Raw genomic sequence first — 16,673 nt, forward strand, 5'->3', positions numbered from 1 at the left:
TAGCAATTAGCATTCTAACACACATCTAGCAAAAATCTCAGGCTTTGAATCAACGTGGTGAACCACAACAGGAGTGAAAGATTAACCCAAACAGTTGAGATTAATGCCACTCCCCACCCTGGGGTATGTGCAAGTAGAATTATAGCTGAAACTCCACATCCACGTTAAAAAAGCACATACTCCTAGCTAACAAGGTTAATGGTTACAATGATACTCAATTTTTCAAAGATATTACACCATTTAGTCATTTTTTTCCCCCAAGTGTAAGTAATAACTAGGGGTCTTTGAAGTTCCTAAGACAGGTCTTTCAGTACCAGCTAACTAGGAAAGTAAAGACAGGTACATATAGAAAACAAGCAGTTTCCAAGTGACACACATTCCTCTCCCCCTTTTCCCCCAGAATGAAAACAGCCCAGAAATTAAAACACAGGTTACTCCAAATCATCCCACTTTATCTATCTATCCACCATCTATCTAGAAAGGACAGATGCCCCTATGCTGATGTGTTCATATCCAACAAAATAAGCAACTACAATAAGAGGAAAAAATGTTTGTACTGTTTTGGACTGCCTCTTCATTCTTCATAAAACAATGTGAACTTGATAATATCAACTGACCATGCAAATTGATCTACGCTGCTGGACACTTAAATAAACAGCCCTGGCGTAGCACTGAACCACTGACAGAACCATTGAGGAGGAGGAAAAAATAATGGCTAAAACCCAAGACTTAGAGAAATCTGGAGTCTACCTGCATAAAAAGTCAGCACTGACTACTATGAAGGTTAGTTTTCCAGTTACTTTCTCATCACCATGAAATCCAAGGGAAGAGTTTCCCTTGGGAACAACATTCAAAGGTACACTGCAAATGGCTAGCTGGAGGGGAGGTGCCAGCTCATCCAGGTGGCCTTAGATGTCTACTGACAGGCCACCGACCAGGGCACCACAAAGGAAAGCCATTCTCACAGTTTGAAATGAAGAGGCCGGAATAGGAAGCACATGAACCATCACAGTGATATTCCAGCATGGTACTGCTGGCTGCATTTTAGGAGAGAGATTTTATGATGGCCATAGCAGCTTGAGTACCTGAGCATCAGCCCCACAGGAAGCCCCGCATCCCGCCAAATGATCCGTATTACTCATCCTCTGGAAGTACCAGTGTTGGAAATACCATGCAGTTCTTAGCATCATTGACTGGATTCTTATCCTAAATATCTCACACATCCTGAAAAAGGTCTTGTCTTCACACTTAGCATGGAGATAATAATTTTATTTTATTAATTTCCTTTTTTTGTGTGTACTATTAAATATAATGCATATGTTGTAGTATGTTTCATTGAAACCAACTAAGGACATCAAATATTTACTGGCAGTATGGCAAACCTTGGACAATCTGTGTGTACATATCTCATTACAGATCCCCTTTGCTGAGACAGGGCTTTTTCTGAGAAATCCAGCAATAAAAACATGGACCAGTAGAGAGTAGCAACAAAATATATCTGAACGGGTACGACTTGTACTTATTCAAATAATCAATGCACTTCACATTTTCCATTTTTCTGAGTTCTGTAAGGGACAGAAAGTTCTGTTTCTTTTACCTGACGTTATCACTGTTACCTCTTCATAGACACTCAACTGAGACATAGATCGCCACCATATTCTGAGAGGAAAATGTACTTTGTTCCTTGAAAGCCACCATGATGACTCTCCTAATTCAAGGTTCTCCCTTAAGTACCTAAGAAAATAGCCTTGTCCTAGATTCCTTGGCTCACTGAACATTGACCTGAAAAGTCAAGTCAGTGTCTGAGAGAACTGCGTCTGTAATAAGACCTTTGCCTTCAAGATACCCAAGTCTTTCAACCAAAATGGTTTTTCTTCTGGCCTTTAGAGGACTTTAGTACAGAGTTAACTCCCACCAGGTTTTCCTCCAGCAGGGCAAAAGAAGAAGTACCAGAGAGAGAAACATATGTTGGCCCTGGAGGCCAAATCCATAAAATTAATCTCAACAATTGAGGATACAATTGTAAAGGATCTCTCCTTAGAAGAGTAGATAAGCTTTGGGGCCACGTGGAAGAACCCAGAACAAGGAGACAGATGTGCAGTATTTTCAAATACCTTAATCATGAAAACAGGAGAGAGTGAGGGAGGAGGGAAGGAGACAGTAAGTTTCTGCCCAGGTCATGCAACCACCTTTCCCATTCAAAACAGCGTACACAAAAAGCTAGTGACAGGGCGATTTCTATAAGCAAAATCTGAAACCACCATGGGATCTCCTCCAAGCACATTAGCATATTCTAACAGGTGTCTGCTCGGAAAGCTGGTCATAAATGAAAAAGGATTAATTGAAAAGAGGTCTGCACAACATTCAAGCATCTCTCAAGGATACCACCGTGTATCTCACACAGAAAGCACTCTAAAGTGAAATAGCATTCCTGCTCTTCCATAGAGTGGAAGATGCCAAAACTAGATAGCAGGCTGTAATGGGAAAGAATAGCAACCACAGAATTCACCAAAAAAACTTCAAGGACAGTGTTTTCAAACAAAATGGGAAATTATCCCATTTTCCGAACAGCTCTATTCTCTGAAGAATGAAAACATGTAGTTAAAGAATAGCATATTTCAAATGCATACAACACAAAAGATCGATAGTTGGTTTCTGAAGGGATGGCAGAAAAGATTTATTATCAGAAAAGAAAAAGAAAAAACATTTAAGTAAAAAAAAATACACAAAAGGGAAATGAATTATCTACCTCTGCACAAACATGAGAGTATGGAAGACAAATGTCCAAAACACAGGTACTGTTAATAGTCAGGGAAGGAAGAAAAATGCTGAAGTCTGAAATGTGCCAAAACAGGTGAAGAAAAGTGACACTAACTGAAAAATGGGAAAGTTGTAACACTTGAACAAAAATTAAAAATTCCAAAGAAAATTACAAGGAATTAAATTGGTTTTACATTAGGACATCTACTCTTGTCTTTTGGTACCAAAAGTGAACGAAATACAGAAATTGTAAAGTAATTTACACAAAAATAACATGACCAAATGGAGCATTAAAAAAAAAACAGCTTAAAATGTAAACACCAATAGTGTTGCTACTCTGCTTCAGCCAGAGGCATTTATGGTTTTTGCTCGTGTATTTACAAATATCTGGAGGAGGGCAGCCGAGTGAAAGTCCAACATATTACTTGTTTATGTGATTCTGTGTCAGGATCTTGTCAGCAGGAGTTTGCAGACCACATGAATCACTATTCTCAGTGCTGCAAATTACTCAGCACCTCCCAAACAAATGTGTTAGGCTGGGTAATTTTGCCTCATAGTTTGTAGGAAACATTTCAGAAATCATTTTTATTTAGGAAAAAAAAGCAAAAATAATCTTATTGATGCAATATTTCACATCTCTGTCCCTGAATCATTAGTCAGAATCATTAGTGTAGTTTCTAACGTCTCTGAGGGAGGAAAAACCAAGAAGGCATTTTACGAAATGCTATAAATTACATGAAAAAATATTTTTGCACAACTTCATTCTATAGTTATGTGCTTATATTGCAATCTGCACTGAAATTAGAAATAAGTATTGTACCTTACTGAAAAGAGAATTCCTGACACTTCCATTAGATGTAACATTTATGCCTACCCAAAACAGTTCATAAAATGTTGTAGATTAAACATGCTTCTCATACAAGAGCCAGTTCTGACTTTCTGTGCCTCAAACTAATGGAGAATTGGCCACAGTCAGGGTCATGGCAACACTGAGGCGCAGACCTCTAGGAGTGGGCCAGGAAGGCAGGCAAGCACAGGCTCGCCATCAGCCTTGGCATACTCTACCAGTTTGCTCCAAGCAGAGTAGACTTTGATGGCAGCAAAGGGTTCAAGGGCACTTTGAGCTCCAAAATGTCTCCCTGCAGCTTTGCTGACAAGTATAAATCAGAGGATAGATTTCAGCTAGGTTCTCAGTTCCCCATGCCACAGTAAGTGCTGCTTCTGTCAACAGGCCAAGCGAAATAGTATTGGGAGTCTCCTGATCTTCTGTGAGGATATTTTTCTACTATGTCCAGACAACCAGAAAAGACTGGAATTTTTCAGGTTTTGCCAGTCACTGGGTGAAAACAGACTGTCTTGAGCTAAAAATCACCACTATTTTTTATACCGTATACAGAAAGAAGGAAGGTAACCTAAACAAACATCTCTCATTATTTCCCATTATTTTAAAGCAGGGTCATGTTCAGTAATCCAGGGAAGAAGGGGAAAGAAGAACAAGAGGGAAAAGGCATTCATGAGGGGCAGCCAACTGGACAGAGGGGCTATGCAGAGGGTAGAGGATATGGACACAGAAGGAGATGACAAGGGCACAGTAACGTAATAAGGAATGTGTGGAATGAGGAACTGTACAAGAGCGAATAGAAAGATGAGGAAACACAGGTGGAAATTAAGGGAAAAAATGGGGCCCAGCATGCTGGCAGGAAGGCAGAAAAATGGGCTGTGTACAGGGGGAGAGTAGAAGCTTGGAAGAATGAGAGGGGAGGACAGAACAAGCCAGCAGATACCCATGCCAGTTTAGGCTTCTTAAAGGAATATTCCTTCAGGAAAGCCTGAGAAGAGGAATGTTGTATTACTGGTACCTATCTGCAACTGAATTTCTATGTTCAGAAGTTCCCACACATACTTACTTGTGACAGAGGTGCAGCAAAATGCAACAATGAAAAAACGCTCATTGTTGTCAGGCAAATATTTTTCTTGATTTCTTATTCTTATTTATTCCTACAACAAACAATATTTAGTAAGGCTCTGTATAGTGTCCCTACAGCCTGGGGAAAGAATTCTTACAGCGCTTTTCGGCTTCAGGATGAACGGAAACTGCAATCGCAAGTGCTTTCCTAAGGAGCGTCTTGAAGAATTATGCTCTATCTCACCTCTTCCCCAGCTCTGTAATCCCCCAGAAGGAAAGGCTGATGAAATATCAAGAGGACCCTGACTGCTTCAAGCGCTGAATTCCCCAAAGCCTTGTGAGGGTTACCAGGAAAGGGAACACTTGGAGCCTGACAACAGCTCTGCTGAAGAGAGGTAGCTAGTGTCTCAAAAAAGCTGTGAATCCACCCAGCCCTCCCCAAGCGAAGTCAAGTGACACAGCTGTTAAAACACTGGCTTACAGCTAGCACCAATGGAGCCACACAAATAGTAAGAACAAAAGAACATTTTCAGCAGAAAAGGGTGGTGAAATTACATGAGGGAGGATGATCTCAGAAGGCTTAGCTCTTTGGAAATCAGGTCCAGAAGGCTATGGGTATGAGAAGGGCAGAGTGGTCACATTTGAATCAAAACCTGAGAAAATATGATGACTGATAAATAGGGTGTGGGGGTTCTGATTTTGCACTTCCCCAAGGTCTATTTCATAAAGCAAGCAGCTCGGTCCTCAGCTGGTTTCACCAAAGACAAGAAAAGGTGGTGGTACTGTTTTCCTACAGTACTTTTTCTCCTCTGTGACTTTGTTGCAAATGGACAAAAAAACCCCAATAGAATTTAAGACAATGTTAAGACTGTTGCGAATCATGCTTCTTGCATAATGGCTCTTAATAGCTAAGGATCTTCATCTTCAGAGTTCCCTACTCTGTCCTGTCCCCTTACCCATCACAGCTATGCTGGCTTTGCAGCCCCTGAGAATTCATATGTGTGAAAGGGAGTCCACTGACCATTCAGGGGCATGTTCTAGGTATTTTATATTCTGGCTAATCTCCCGATAGGTAGAGAAGAGATTAATTATCAGCAACAGCAAATTCATAAATGCCCAAATCATTCTGACATTTCACCTGACACGTTACAGGTAGTTCAACACACCAGTGTTCAGTGTATTGTGCAGTCACTGTTCACTATGTACACAAAGAAGCAATGAATCGGTGCATGTATAATTGAGCAAACCTTGGCTAAAGTGCAAAGATCATTTTCTGTCTGATACCATTCAGTATTTCAGCTGGAATCTGTTTTGTGCTCTTTAATAAACAAGAAAGTTCTATGACTTTATTGAACAGAAATGGAGTTGTACATTGAACTAACTCATAAGAAATCTATATATTTTAAATAATTAAGCATAGCAATTAATGGCCTTTATATAAGCTCCTTTTCTAACCAGTATTAACTGTAAAAAATTTATTGCAGCACAAATTACAACATTATACAGTCATTAATGCAGCTGAAATTTTAAACCAATTGAAGTTTAACAGTAGGGATAAAAAAAAAAATCATTGTAATAATAGCCTGCCCTGAATATTTTATGGAAATCAGAGGCATTTACTAACTGAAAGCTCTGTATGTAAGCAAGGAAGTTAATGTGACTATAAAAAAAAAATTAATGTGACTTACACAGAGGCTGCCTCATAAAAACATTAAGTCAAATTAAAAACAAAATGTGAAAAATCTGTGGCTCATTAAATTGAATAGATTCTTATGAGGAATACAGATGACATGCATTTATGCCTGTCTACAACATAATTTGCTTTTCTGTTTGCGTTGTGTTGGTGGTGGTGGTTTTGTTTGGGGTTTTTTAATTGCAAAATATCACTGTTGTACAAGGCCCATTTCCAGCAAAAAGCCATTGCCTTGGTTTGCATACATGTATGTGCCTGTGGCTCCTGTCATCAAAAAGTAATGGAATTCAAAATAAACCGGTAGCAATAGACATATGAAACCACTGGGAATATTTAAAAAATACTTATTTTTCTTCACCTGATACTATTGCAGCCTCAAGTTTCTAAGCAATTACTTCCTCTCTTCAGAAAATATTGAATTTCTAATAAGATTTCACACCGTTATAGATTGCTGACATCTGATTACCTCAACAGAAACTGCAAACGGTGCTTCTAGAGGCTGACCCTGTATGAACAGTATCCTTTACTGATAGGAAATGCGGTAGTGCTAGAGCCGAGGAAAAGCTGCCTTAGCTGCGATAGCTCAGTCAACTTTATATATATAAACAGCTACAAAAATAAAGGACTGTGTGTCATAATACAAGGTTTTTTTCTTCCCTCTCCCTGCTTCAGTCATTCACCTCATTTATTCTCCATGTTTCTAAGCATCTAATTTATTCATTTATTTAAATGACAGATCATTAAGACCATTTGCATTTTGAAAATAATAAAGCAGTTCCTGTTAAGCCACATCTTTTTTAATTCCATGTCTGTTCCAAAACGCAGCTTTCTCTTGGCTACAGCTGAGTCCTAAGGGCTAAACTGTCACTAAGCAAATGCAAAAGCCCTGAAACGTCTGCACTGGTCCAGTCGTTCCAAAGCAAGCACCAGTACACCTACACTCCATCCTGCAGCGAGTTAAGCAACCTGGCCTTCCTGCTGCCAAGTACAATTTGCCCATCGTATGTTTTGCAACGTATTCATTTTCCTACAAGCAAAGCCAAAGAAACTCACCATGCGCTCAGAGAAAGAGGCTGCAAGGTTTACCATCACCTTGGTTCCCCACTGATGTTAGTATGTGCTGCTACCACAATTCAGCACTGTAACAACACACACTAACAGCAACAAGGCTTCTCATTTCTTGCTATAGATTGCGATTTTATCTCTGTTATGTGAGGAATGAACCTACAGGTCCTGTAAAATCTCTGCAAATAAGAAACGAGATGATCTCATTTCTTCAGCACAGTTTTTGCCTGCTTTGACCATACAGCAGTGATATGGTCTTTGTGTTTATGCTTTAACTACAGAGAGTTATTTCACCCTAAAAGTTGTTAGCAGAAAAAAAAGGACAACTATTTTAGCTCACAACGCACAGCTGATACTCAGAAGTCCAGGCTGATATTCTGTGGCAAGTCCATCATTTTATTGAAAGTAATTGAGATGATAGCATGATAGCAGGAGCAGCTGCTGTATCTGATGTTCTGTGCAGCATTTTTAACTAAGGGTTGGCCTTTCCCCACCCCCCCACCCACCCTTTTTTTAGCCAATGGTAAACCCAGGAAACTGGAATGCTTGCTAAACTTCTATGACCTCATGATACTCCAAACTAGATCTGAAAAAATGTGGAGTGGCTCAGCCCATCTCCAGTGTAGTACTTCTCCAAATCACAGCAAGAACTCAAACTTCACATTGTATTATCTCTAGAACTTGTTTTATAGTTTGGGTAGGGGGTTACTTTGCAAGATGTGAGACTACAATTAAAATACTGTATTTGAATAGAATAGGCTTTAAAGTGAGGGTGCTTTCTTACAAGAATCTTCTACACGCTTGCTACTTTCCTGTTCAACTTCCTACAGTATAATCTTTACAGAATATAGTACAAACCGAAAATTAAGTAGATTTTGTTTGTTGTTGTTATTTTTTAAACCATAAATCAAGATGCGAATCATTAAATGTGCCTTTGGTGTCACTTTCATAAGCCCAAATTCTGCTGAACCAGCAGCACTAGTCTAAGCTCTAAACCTCACATTTCCAGTTGCAATTATTTTTACATATAATACATTCAATATTATTTAGGTTTCTACCAGTGCAATGAGAGTCCAAGCATAACATTAATAGTATGCCTTATAAGTTACAAAAAACCTAGCACCAGCTCACAGTGTACTGGATTTGCTCTAAGAAGTGTGAATTTAAATCTTGCAAAGAGCTTTCAACACTAAAAAATTCTTTAATCATCTTGATTTGAGAGGATTATGAAATGGATCCGTTGTAATATGGATGGCATGCTGGTGAAAATCTCAGTGTATTTAAAAAAGTCATTCAAAGTAAATACATAGCTAGCCCAACTAAACTCTGTTGGAAGATTAGGTTAAGCTTTAAAGACATTATGAACATAATTCTTCAGATGTTAAGTCCCAGGAAACAATCACTTTCAAGCAATCTGGCACTCAAAAGAAGGAGATTCCACATAGCTACTAAATTGGCAGGGAAAAGGACATCAAAGAATATGGGATACATTTTCTACTATGAATATTTTCTTTTTATCTATTTCTGTATACTCCAAAATGTGCATGTGTAAACTCACTGTGCAGTTTATTGGTTTCAGATTAAAATAAATTAATCCCACATCAGTGACAGCCAAATGCAGATAACTAAAATTCCAGTGAAAAAGACAATCCATCAGGAAAAAAAAAATAAAAATTGTAAGATGGTGGTAAGTGCTTCCCTTATTCAATCCAAAGCCTTTGAATTTGAAGAAATTATTTGGAATAAACCTGCAAAGCCAACTGAGGAATTGCAATGAGCCTTCACAGTAGATGGTGGAGCTATACTGATCAAAACAGTACTTGGGAGCAATCATTGTTACTATTTTCCTGTGTATAAGCACAAATACACACACAGCATGTCTGCATGCCAGTCAGTGTTAGTCGTGGTCACTTATTTGTATTCTAAAACCCAGAGGCTCAGTATCTTTAAACATTAACTTCAATGAGACTTTTTTTGTTAAAAATTAAACAGTTCTCTAGTTTTTAACAAAATTTGTCCAGAGAGTTTGCCTCTTTCCTTTTAACTGAATTAAAGATTCTTGTTCTTGTGTACAGTCGTAGCACAGCATTCACATTAACTTGCAATGAATACTTAAAATGCAAGAAACCAATAATCTTTGCTCTGTTGAGTTCTCAACACATTTCCATTATTTTGATACAAAGTACACTGCAATTGCACAGAAAACTACCTTTGCTTTAAAAAGCCATAGCCCATAAATCAACCATCAAAAGAACACCAAGAACTTTTTAAAAAGCATCAGGTCATATATTTAATGGATACATTCAAAAGAATAACTTTGTATTACTCAGAGAAAGGTTATATTTCACACTCATGTAAGGACTTGGAAAGCACTCCAAAAGAAAGCTACAATGCCATGAATTATGACCTGAATAAAGTCTAAAGAAAACTTTTCAAGCTATGAAGTTACTTTATAGAGATGCCTGTTATACAGCTGATGCAGCCTCTTGACAAGTCTGCTCTTCAAAACCACAGCATGTGTCACCACTTGGTGCAAATCTACACATGGCCAAGTATAAAATGAGGAGAAAAATAGACAAGAATAGCAAGTTGTCCCTGCTCCCAAGCTGATTAAAGGAAAAAGACTTGTGATAACCAGGTGGAGAAGCAAGCTAGGAGAGCTTTTGTCTTCCCATTCACCACCTCTGACCCTATGCAGCAAGTCCAGAAGAGCCTTGGCAAACCAAGCGTTTCCACAGCTGCTCCCTGACATGGCCTTTAGCCACATGGAGGATGTTTCAGAGGGGTGGGAACAGCTTAGGAGGGCTAAACTGCCTCCTGTTACCCACATTTCTCTCCCTGTAGATACTTCACTGACTGCAGAATGTATCTAGGCCCAAGCAATTGCTGAACAGGAAGACTGAAACAGAAAAGGGGTCGAAACCAGACCTCCAGATCCTGGTGAATCAGCAGCGCACAGGAAGGATTACCTGAGGAAAGACCACAAATGGCATAGAAAGTAAACAGATGACATCAGATAAAATGAATGAAGTGCTGCATGCACCCAAGAAAAAGCATCAGATAATAACTGGAAAAGAAAGTAGCGAAAAGAGCAGGGGGGGAAATAGCGAAGAGTGGGGATGGATGGGAGGGGAAGAGGAAGGGAGCAAAGAGGAGGTGGAGAGTATGCAGGGAGGCCAGACTGGTAAACAGTGAAGGAGTTGTTAGGGTAAGCTCGCCACAGCGATCATGGGTGCCACAGGACGAGTTAAGACAAACAGAAACAAGTTTCACAGACACACAAATCTTTCTTCCACGGGAGTATCAGGAATGGAGAAAACTGCAGGTATGAAATCCAGCTGTTGGCAAACTTGGGGTCACCTGACAATTTTGCTGCAGTCAGAAAATACTGATAGTGCCATTAAGGAGTAAATTGACCTATACTAGCTGGGTTACATTCTTTACTTTAATTAAGCAGTATGCTGCAAGTCCTGCTAAATACTAACACACATTACATGTTTTTTCCTCTTTCCACAAAAAGCAGGATCCTGCCTCTGGACTAATTCAATCCTCTCCATTAAGACTGATTCAGCCTGAGAGTCTTCAGTCTTAGCTAAGAGCTATTTAAATGCCAATGTTTTAACTAAAACTCCTTTAAAAACATTTCCATAAAGAGAAAAAAATAAATGCAATAAGCTCCTATTGAACTAATGGAACGACAAAAAAAAATAACTGAAATAAGCCTCCTATTGTATTAATGGAACACTCACACCACCCAATTAAAATGACAGGATATTCAAATATTTCTGCAGCCATTTCATTTGAGCTGTGTGTACATTTTATATTTTAAATTGCACAGTTTACGATGGACAGAAGCATCCTTAACAACATTGTCACTTGATAAATGAAGACAAGAATAAAACCTAAAGGTGCAACGGGCACATGTTTACACGTGACAACTAGAGATCAGAGGCTTTTATATGGCTTGGCTTATATATTATTTTTTAAAAATGTTTTATCAATATCACTGGCATTAATAGATGCTTTCACTTAATATAGCAATGCAGATACGCTCATGTGATCACTTATATCCTGCATAATGGTTTTGGTCTGGAAAATCTCTGTGAAAGTTACATCAGCCATTGGTAATTAATATCGTTAGGAATTATATACTTCTCTAAGGTTTTATCATTAACTTTTAGCTCTGTTTTTGCAACAGAGACTACAAATTGCGTCAAATGAAATATAACTGTTTTCTCCACGTTTTTTAATGGTGATACTGAGAACACCATGTGTGTGGAAACTACCATTAAATATGAAATAATACCACTTAACAAAATCCTATGGTTTCCCAATGATTTGTGTGGTGATTTATATATTTTAGGTTTAGGATAATAGCTCCTTCATCAGAGTAAATATGTGTAAAGCCTTGAGCTTCCAAATCCACATGTCCATGCTTAAATTTAAGCATGACTAAGCCTAACAAAGACACAGTTAAGTGATATGTGACTGACAAATTGGGTCTTTTCAGGAACATACTGCTTTACTTTTAAGCAAGCAGGTGCCAAAGTCTCAGTTAAAGAAATGATACCTAGATTGCATGCTTAAAAAGTTTAAGCATGCGTGTTAGCATAACATGGTGAGAAAAAAATATAAATACATGCTTAAGCACATACTGGAATTTGGCTATTTTGATAGTGGTTCATCTTCAGACTCCATGCCATCTCCTGCAGAACCCCACAGCTCTTCTTGCAAGACCCTTTCACACAGTGCCCTTCACCGCTGAGATCTTAGAGTTCAGACCTGATGATAGTTACAAAATCTTTATCTGAGCTGTGACCTAACAGAAGAAAGCCATGCTGTGGGACTCAGGGATTAATTCAAAACACGGGCCAAATAAAGTGAGCCAGAGGAGTAATCTTAATGCACTGACTCACATCACAGTATCATCCACCTCTTTAGATACACTTGGAGAAGAAATTGACTCAACTTATTTGGAAATGTAGAAGACTATGTGTTCTTATGATATAAATAAATAGACACACATCTTTGCCCAGATTAACCAAATTTTATAGATTTTATAGAACTTATTCATATATATATTCATATATTCAGACAGCAGCACTTTTGCATTCAGCAAAAATTACAGAGACTAACAATATTTAAATAATACACCTGAAACAAATCAAGAGAGTAATAAAAAGAGTGTTTTCTACCTCCCATCTCTAATCTGCCTTAAAAAGCCTATTGATTTACCAGTGTTCTTCATTACTGAATTCATGGTATACTTCATGTCAGTCATCCTTACTTATCGCCAAAATTCTTTAAATTAATTTCCTATGATTTTACCATTCTTAACAACACTTAACAGCTATGGTAAGGATAAAACAACATCAGAGATCTGAAAAGGCATTAAGAAAACGTTTCTGAGGGAAACCAGACTACCACTGCATTCATATGGAAAACAGAAGGTTATTATATGGCAGACACTAAAAGTCTCATTTCAGAGAGCTAGAAGGATGGAGAGAAAAGGAAGAAAAGACAAATTCAATCAGTTCTAGCAAAGAGGAGGAAAAAATTCCTCAGAAATAGGTTTATTTCCTTAGAAAGAAGTTAGATGCTCTCTACCTATTTCCCCCCTCATGCTTAATGAAACCTCCAATAACAAGAGAATCTGAAAGGCTCAAAAAAAATTATTGACTACGAATATTCTTTAAAAAAGACAGATAAAAGAATTATACATACACTATTAACAGCTTCAGCTTCATAGATGAGCAATCAGCAATGACACAGGAATGAAAGCATCACAGCAGCCTACAGTATAAACTAGAAAGCTTTTGAAGGTCACCTGTTTCAGTTATTAGCAAGAAATCGGCCTCTCCCTGATGCATCACCTCAACAGTATGGAAAGCATAGCAGGCAGCAGTAACTCCCTACAAGATGTCCTCTACGGATAAAAAAAGACAAGTAGAAATGGAGTTGGGAACTTCTGCAGATCATCTTCTCTACTAGGATCTCTGCATGGGGTTAATCAGAACAAAGGTTGTCAGAGACAGTGTGGCTCAGGTGAGAAGGCTTTCCCCACAGTAGGACCCAGATACAAGCAGTGGGCTTAACTTACAGATCTGCTTGAAGACCTGCCCACTCAGGGTACTGATTTCTGCAAAGTGCAGAAATGAACTTTTTAATAGTGGGCTGAAATGCAACTTCAGTAGCAGTATATTTGGGAACACTCAGACAAGAACAATGACAACACTGTTGCTTGACATACAGAAAGTTGGAAATAGCACCAGGCAGGATACCTGGCAAACCTGGTCCCTCAGATAACATACCAAAGAACACTGCAAATGATGATGCTCACACTTTCTGTTCTTATTTCAAGAAGGCAAGTACATTCAGATGTACTCCACGGGAGCAAGAGATGGGCAGGCAGGTTAAACCCAAGCAGCTTACTGACCCAGGAACAACCAGCTGTAGGATACAGATACATTAAGTCATCTGGGTATGAAAATAATTGCAGTGTTTGCATATTTCTAACATTTCTTTCTTTCATGCTTCATTGGTATGCTAAAGGTCACCTTAGTATGTCAAAAGAAGCAAGCAGAGAAGCCAGCCACAACATGGTCTGCTTGAAAGAGGCAAACAAGCTTTTTCTTTCATTAGCAAGGAAACACGGTACTGAGACTTCCCCACTGCGAGCTATTTTTTTGGTCAAGAAAGGGCTGCACAGGTCAAAACTGAGCCAGGTGACTCCTCTATGATGCACCATAAAAATGATGCCAAAGCTGATAAGGGCAGAATATTTCAGGCTTCACTTACTTCAACACATACTTGTTTCTCAGATCCCCCGCTGACCGAGCAGTCAGTGGGCTCATAAGGCTGATTTGACTGGTGAGGCACTCTAGGGTAAGCTTTTGAAGGGGACTATTCTGCCACCTACCTCTGTTCCATAATGTATATCCATCAGCTAAGAACTTCCACTTCCCACCTGCAGATAGATAATTTGGTGGAAATACTTAACCAAGCTCTTGTGCTATATTTAACTCAACAGATAGTCCCACAGGTGAAAAATATTCAGCTAATGAGAAATAAACAAACAAACTTGATAGCGAGACAGGCTATCAAATCACAAAATAATATGCCTTTGGCAACAAAACCAACATCATCACAAACCCCACACCCTAGTGCTTGTGACTCTCCAGAGAGAAGCCCGCTGTTCATTTACATGGGAAAGCACAATGAAAAGGAACATATAGTGATAGACTTTGGTTACCAAACATGTCATGGTGTATTAACTACTCTTTTACATTTGTAGGTTTGAATAGAAAACAAACAAAATAGACTATCTGTCTGTATGTATAAAACCTAGAGAAGTTCTGAGTAACACACAGTGTGCTATTAGTATATTGCTCAAGAATAGTTCCAGCTGTAAAGCTACCATTACACTAATAAATTTAAAAAAAATATTTTTTAAAAGAAATGCTTTCTCCAGAGATTCTCAGAGATAAAAGTAAATTTAAACAAATGTAGCTATGAATCTAGACATTTCCTATCTCTCTGAAAGGCATTATTGCATCCTAGGGAAAGGTATACTAAGTACATTGAAGCACTCAATTTCAAAGTAATTGAGTGGTGTTAGGTATGATCTTACAGGTGCATTTTAGTGCTTAATGTTAATGGTGAAATACATGACTTTTTTTGGCACCTTAATTATTTCACTATGGAATAATTTCCTACATTTTTGTCCCACACTCACAAGAAGAGCACATTAAAAAGTTCTTGTATACAGTCATCACTGGATTAAACATCATGAATGTTTAGATTTTGCCACTATATGAGTAAGTTACTCAAATCACCATACTTCAGAACAAAACAAAAAAGAAACGGCACTCAGTGTAGAGTCTTTGGGTTTGGCTGGGTTAACAGGGTGATTATGAAAAAAATGTATCATTTGATTTGAATGCCTTGCCTGCTTCCTGCAGTAGAAGCAGCAACAGCTGTCAGTGCTCTTTCTTAGTCCTGCTCGGCGTCCTCTCCAACGCTGCACCTCACATGCCACCCACTCCCAGAAGGCTATTTCTGCTTCTCTTTAAATGGTGACACACGCCATTTGCCTCAGTGGGTCAAAACAAACATCAAAAGTTTTGCCAACAGCAACCTTTTTAAAAGGTCTGTTACCTCTACCAGTCTGTGAGACTTGAGACAAGTCAGAAAATAAACTGGGTACAGAGGCTGAATCACCCTCTCTTACGAGACACACCTATTTCAGAATGTGGTTCAGGTATATTGCTTGGCTACTGTGACAAAAACTATTGCAACAAGCACAGCTGTACCTCTTCCAGAGAGGGGAAAAAGTCCAAAGCAAACAAATAAAACAGCCTCTGTGGATTTTAAGAGACCTGCAGCAATTCCTTACAAATTTCCAGCCAAAATGACTAAAAGGAAAGAAAACAGACAAGTGGGATCTCTCTACAGTCCTCTGTGCACCCTACAAATGTTTACCAAGCAATGACAAACCACTTATTTAGAAAAACATGATAGCAAAAAAATGTTCCACTAGGAACTAACAGATTCAGAACAATTACACATGGTTTCTCACATGAAACGGTGAATACAGGGTATTAGCTACTATTATTGATGGCTTGTAAAGCAAAATGCAGGAAATGGGACATCCTAATTTTGCTCTTGATCACAGAAAAGTTTTTTGTCATCCTTACTGCAAAGTACCGGGGAGGGGCAGAAGATACCAGAAAGGAAAGGAGAAAATAAATAATTAAATACATGAAATACCATTAAATTTAGTTTGAATCATGTGGCAAAGAACTACATTTAAGCTGAACTAGAATAACGTAATAATAACGATGCACCTCTTGTTAAAATAGAAGCAGGGCTGAAGATCACTTTGAATAGTAGCCTTGTGATGCAAAGCTTAAGGCAACTGCTTCTTGGAATATTTTCCACTTGATCTGGATGAACAAACATTAGGAAACTTAAGTGGGGAAAGACAAGTCTGTAGATGTCCACAAGTCGGCAGTTGTCACTGTGCTTGGCCTAAAGACTTAGAGGAGCATGAGATACTTTGCTTGGCAAAACAGTTCTCCCTGACTCAGTATACATCTCCTCGTGAACAGAGATCCACTGAGGGCAGGGATTGTACTCCACCAGAAACCTGGTACCTGGCTCTGGATTTCTTACCCCACACTGTTATCGGAATTTAACCTAGAGACTTCATCTCCCTCAGTACCTGCCTGCATGACCAGCTAGGCAGGT

At 38.7% G+C, this 16,673-nt stretch overlaps 1 protein-coding gene across 2 annotated transcripts in view; it reads right to left on the reverse strand.

Annotated features, from left to right (window-relative positions):
- DCDC2 (doublecortin domain containing 2) overlaps positions 1-16,673 on the reverse strand; it is a 68,375-nt gene that overhangs the window by 18,072 nt on the left and 33,630 nt on the right. The window lies entirely within an intron of this gene.

Source organism: Falco cherrug, chromosome 3 (assembly GCF_023634085.1).
Source record: "Falco cherrug isolate bFalChe1 chromosome 3, bFalChe1.pri, whole genome shotgun sequence".
Lineage (NCBI taxonomy): Eukaryota > Metazoa > Chordata > Aves > Falconiformes > Falconidae > Falco > Falco cherrug.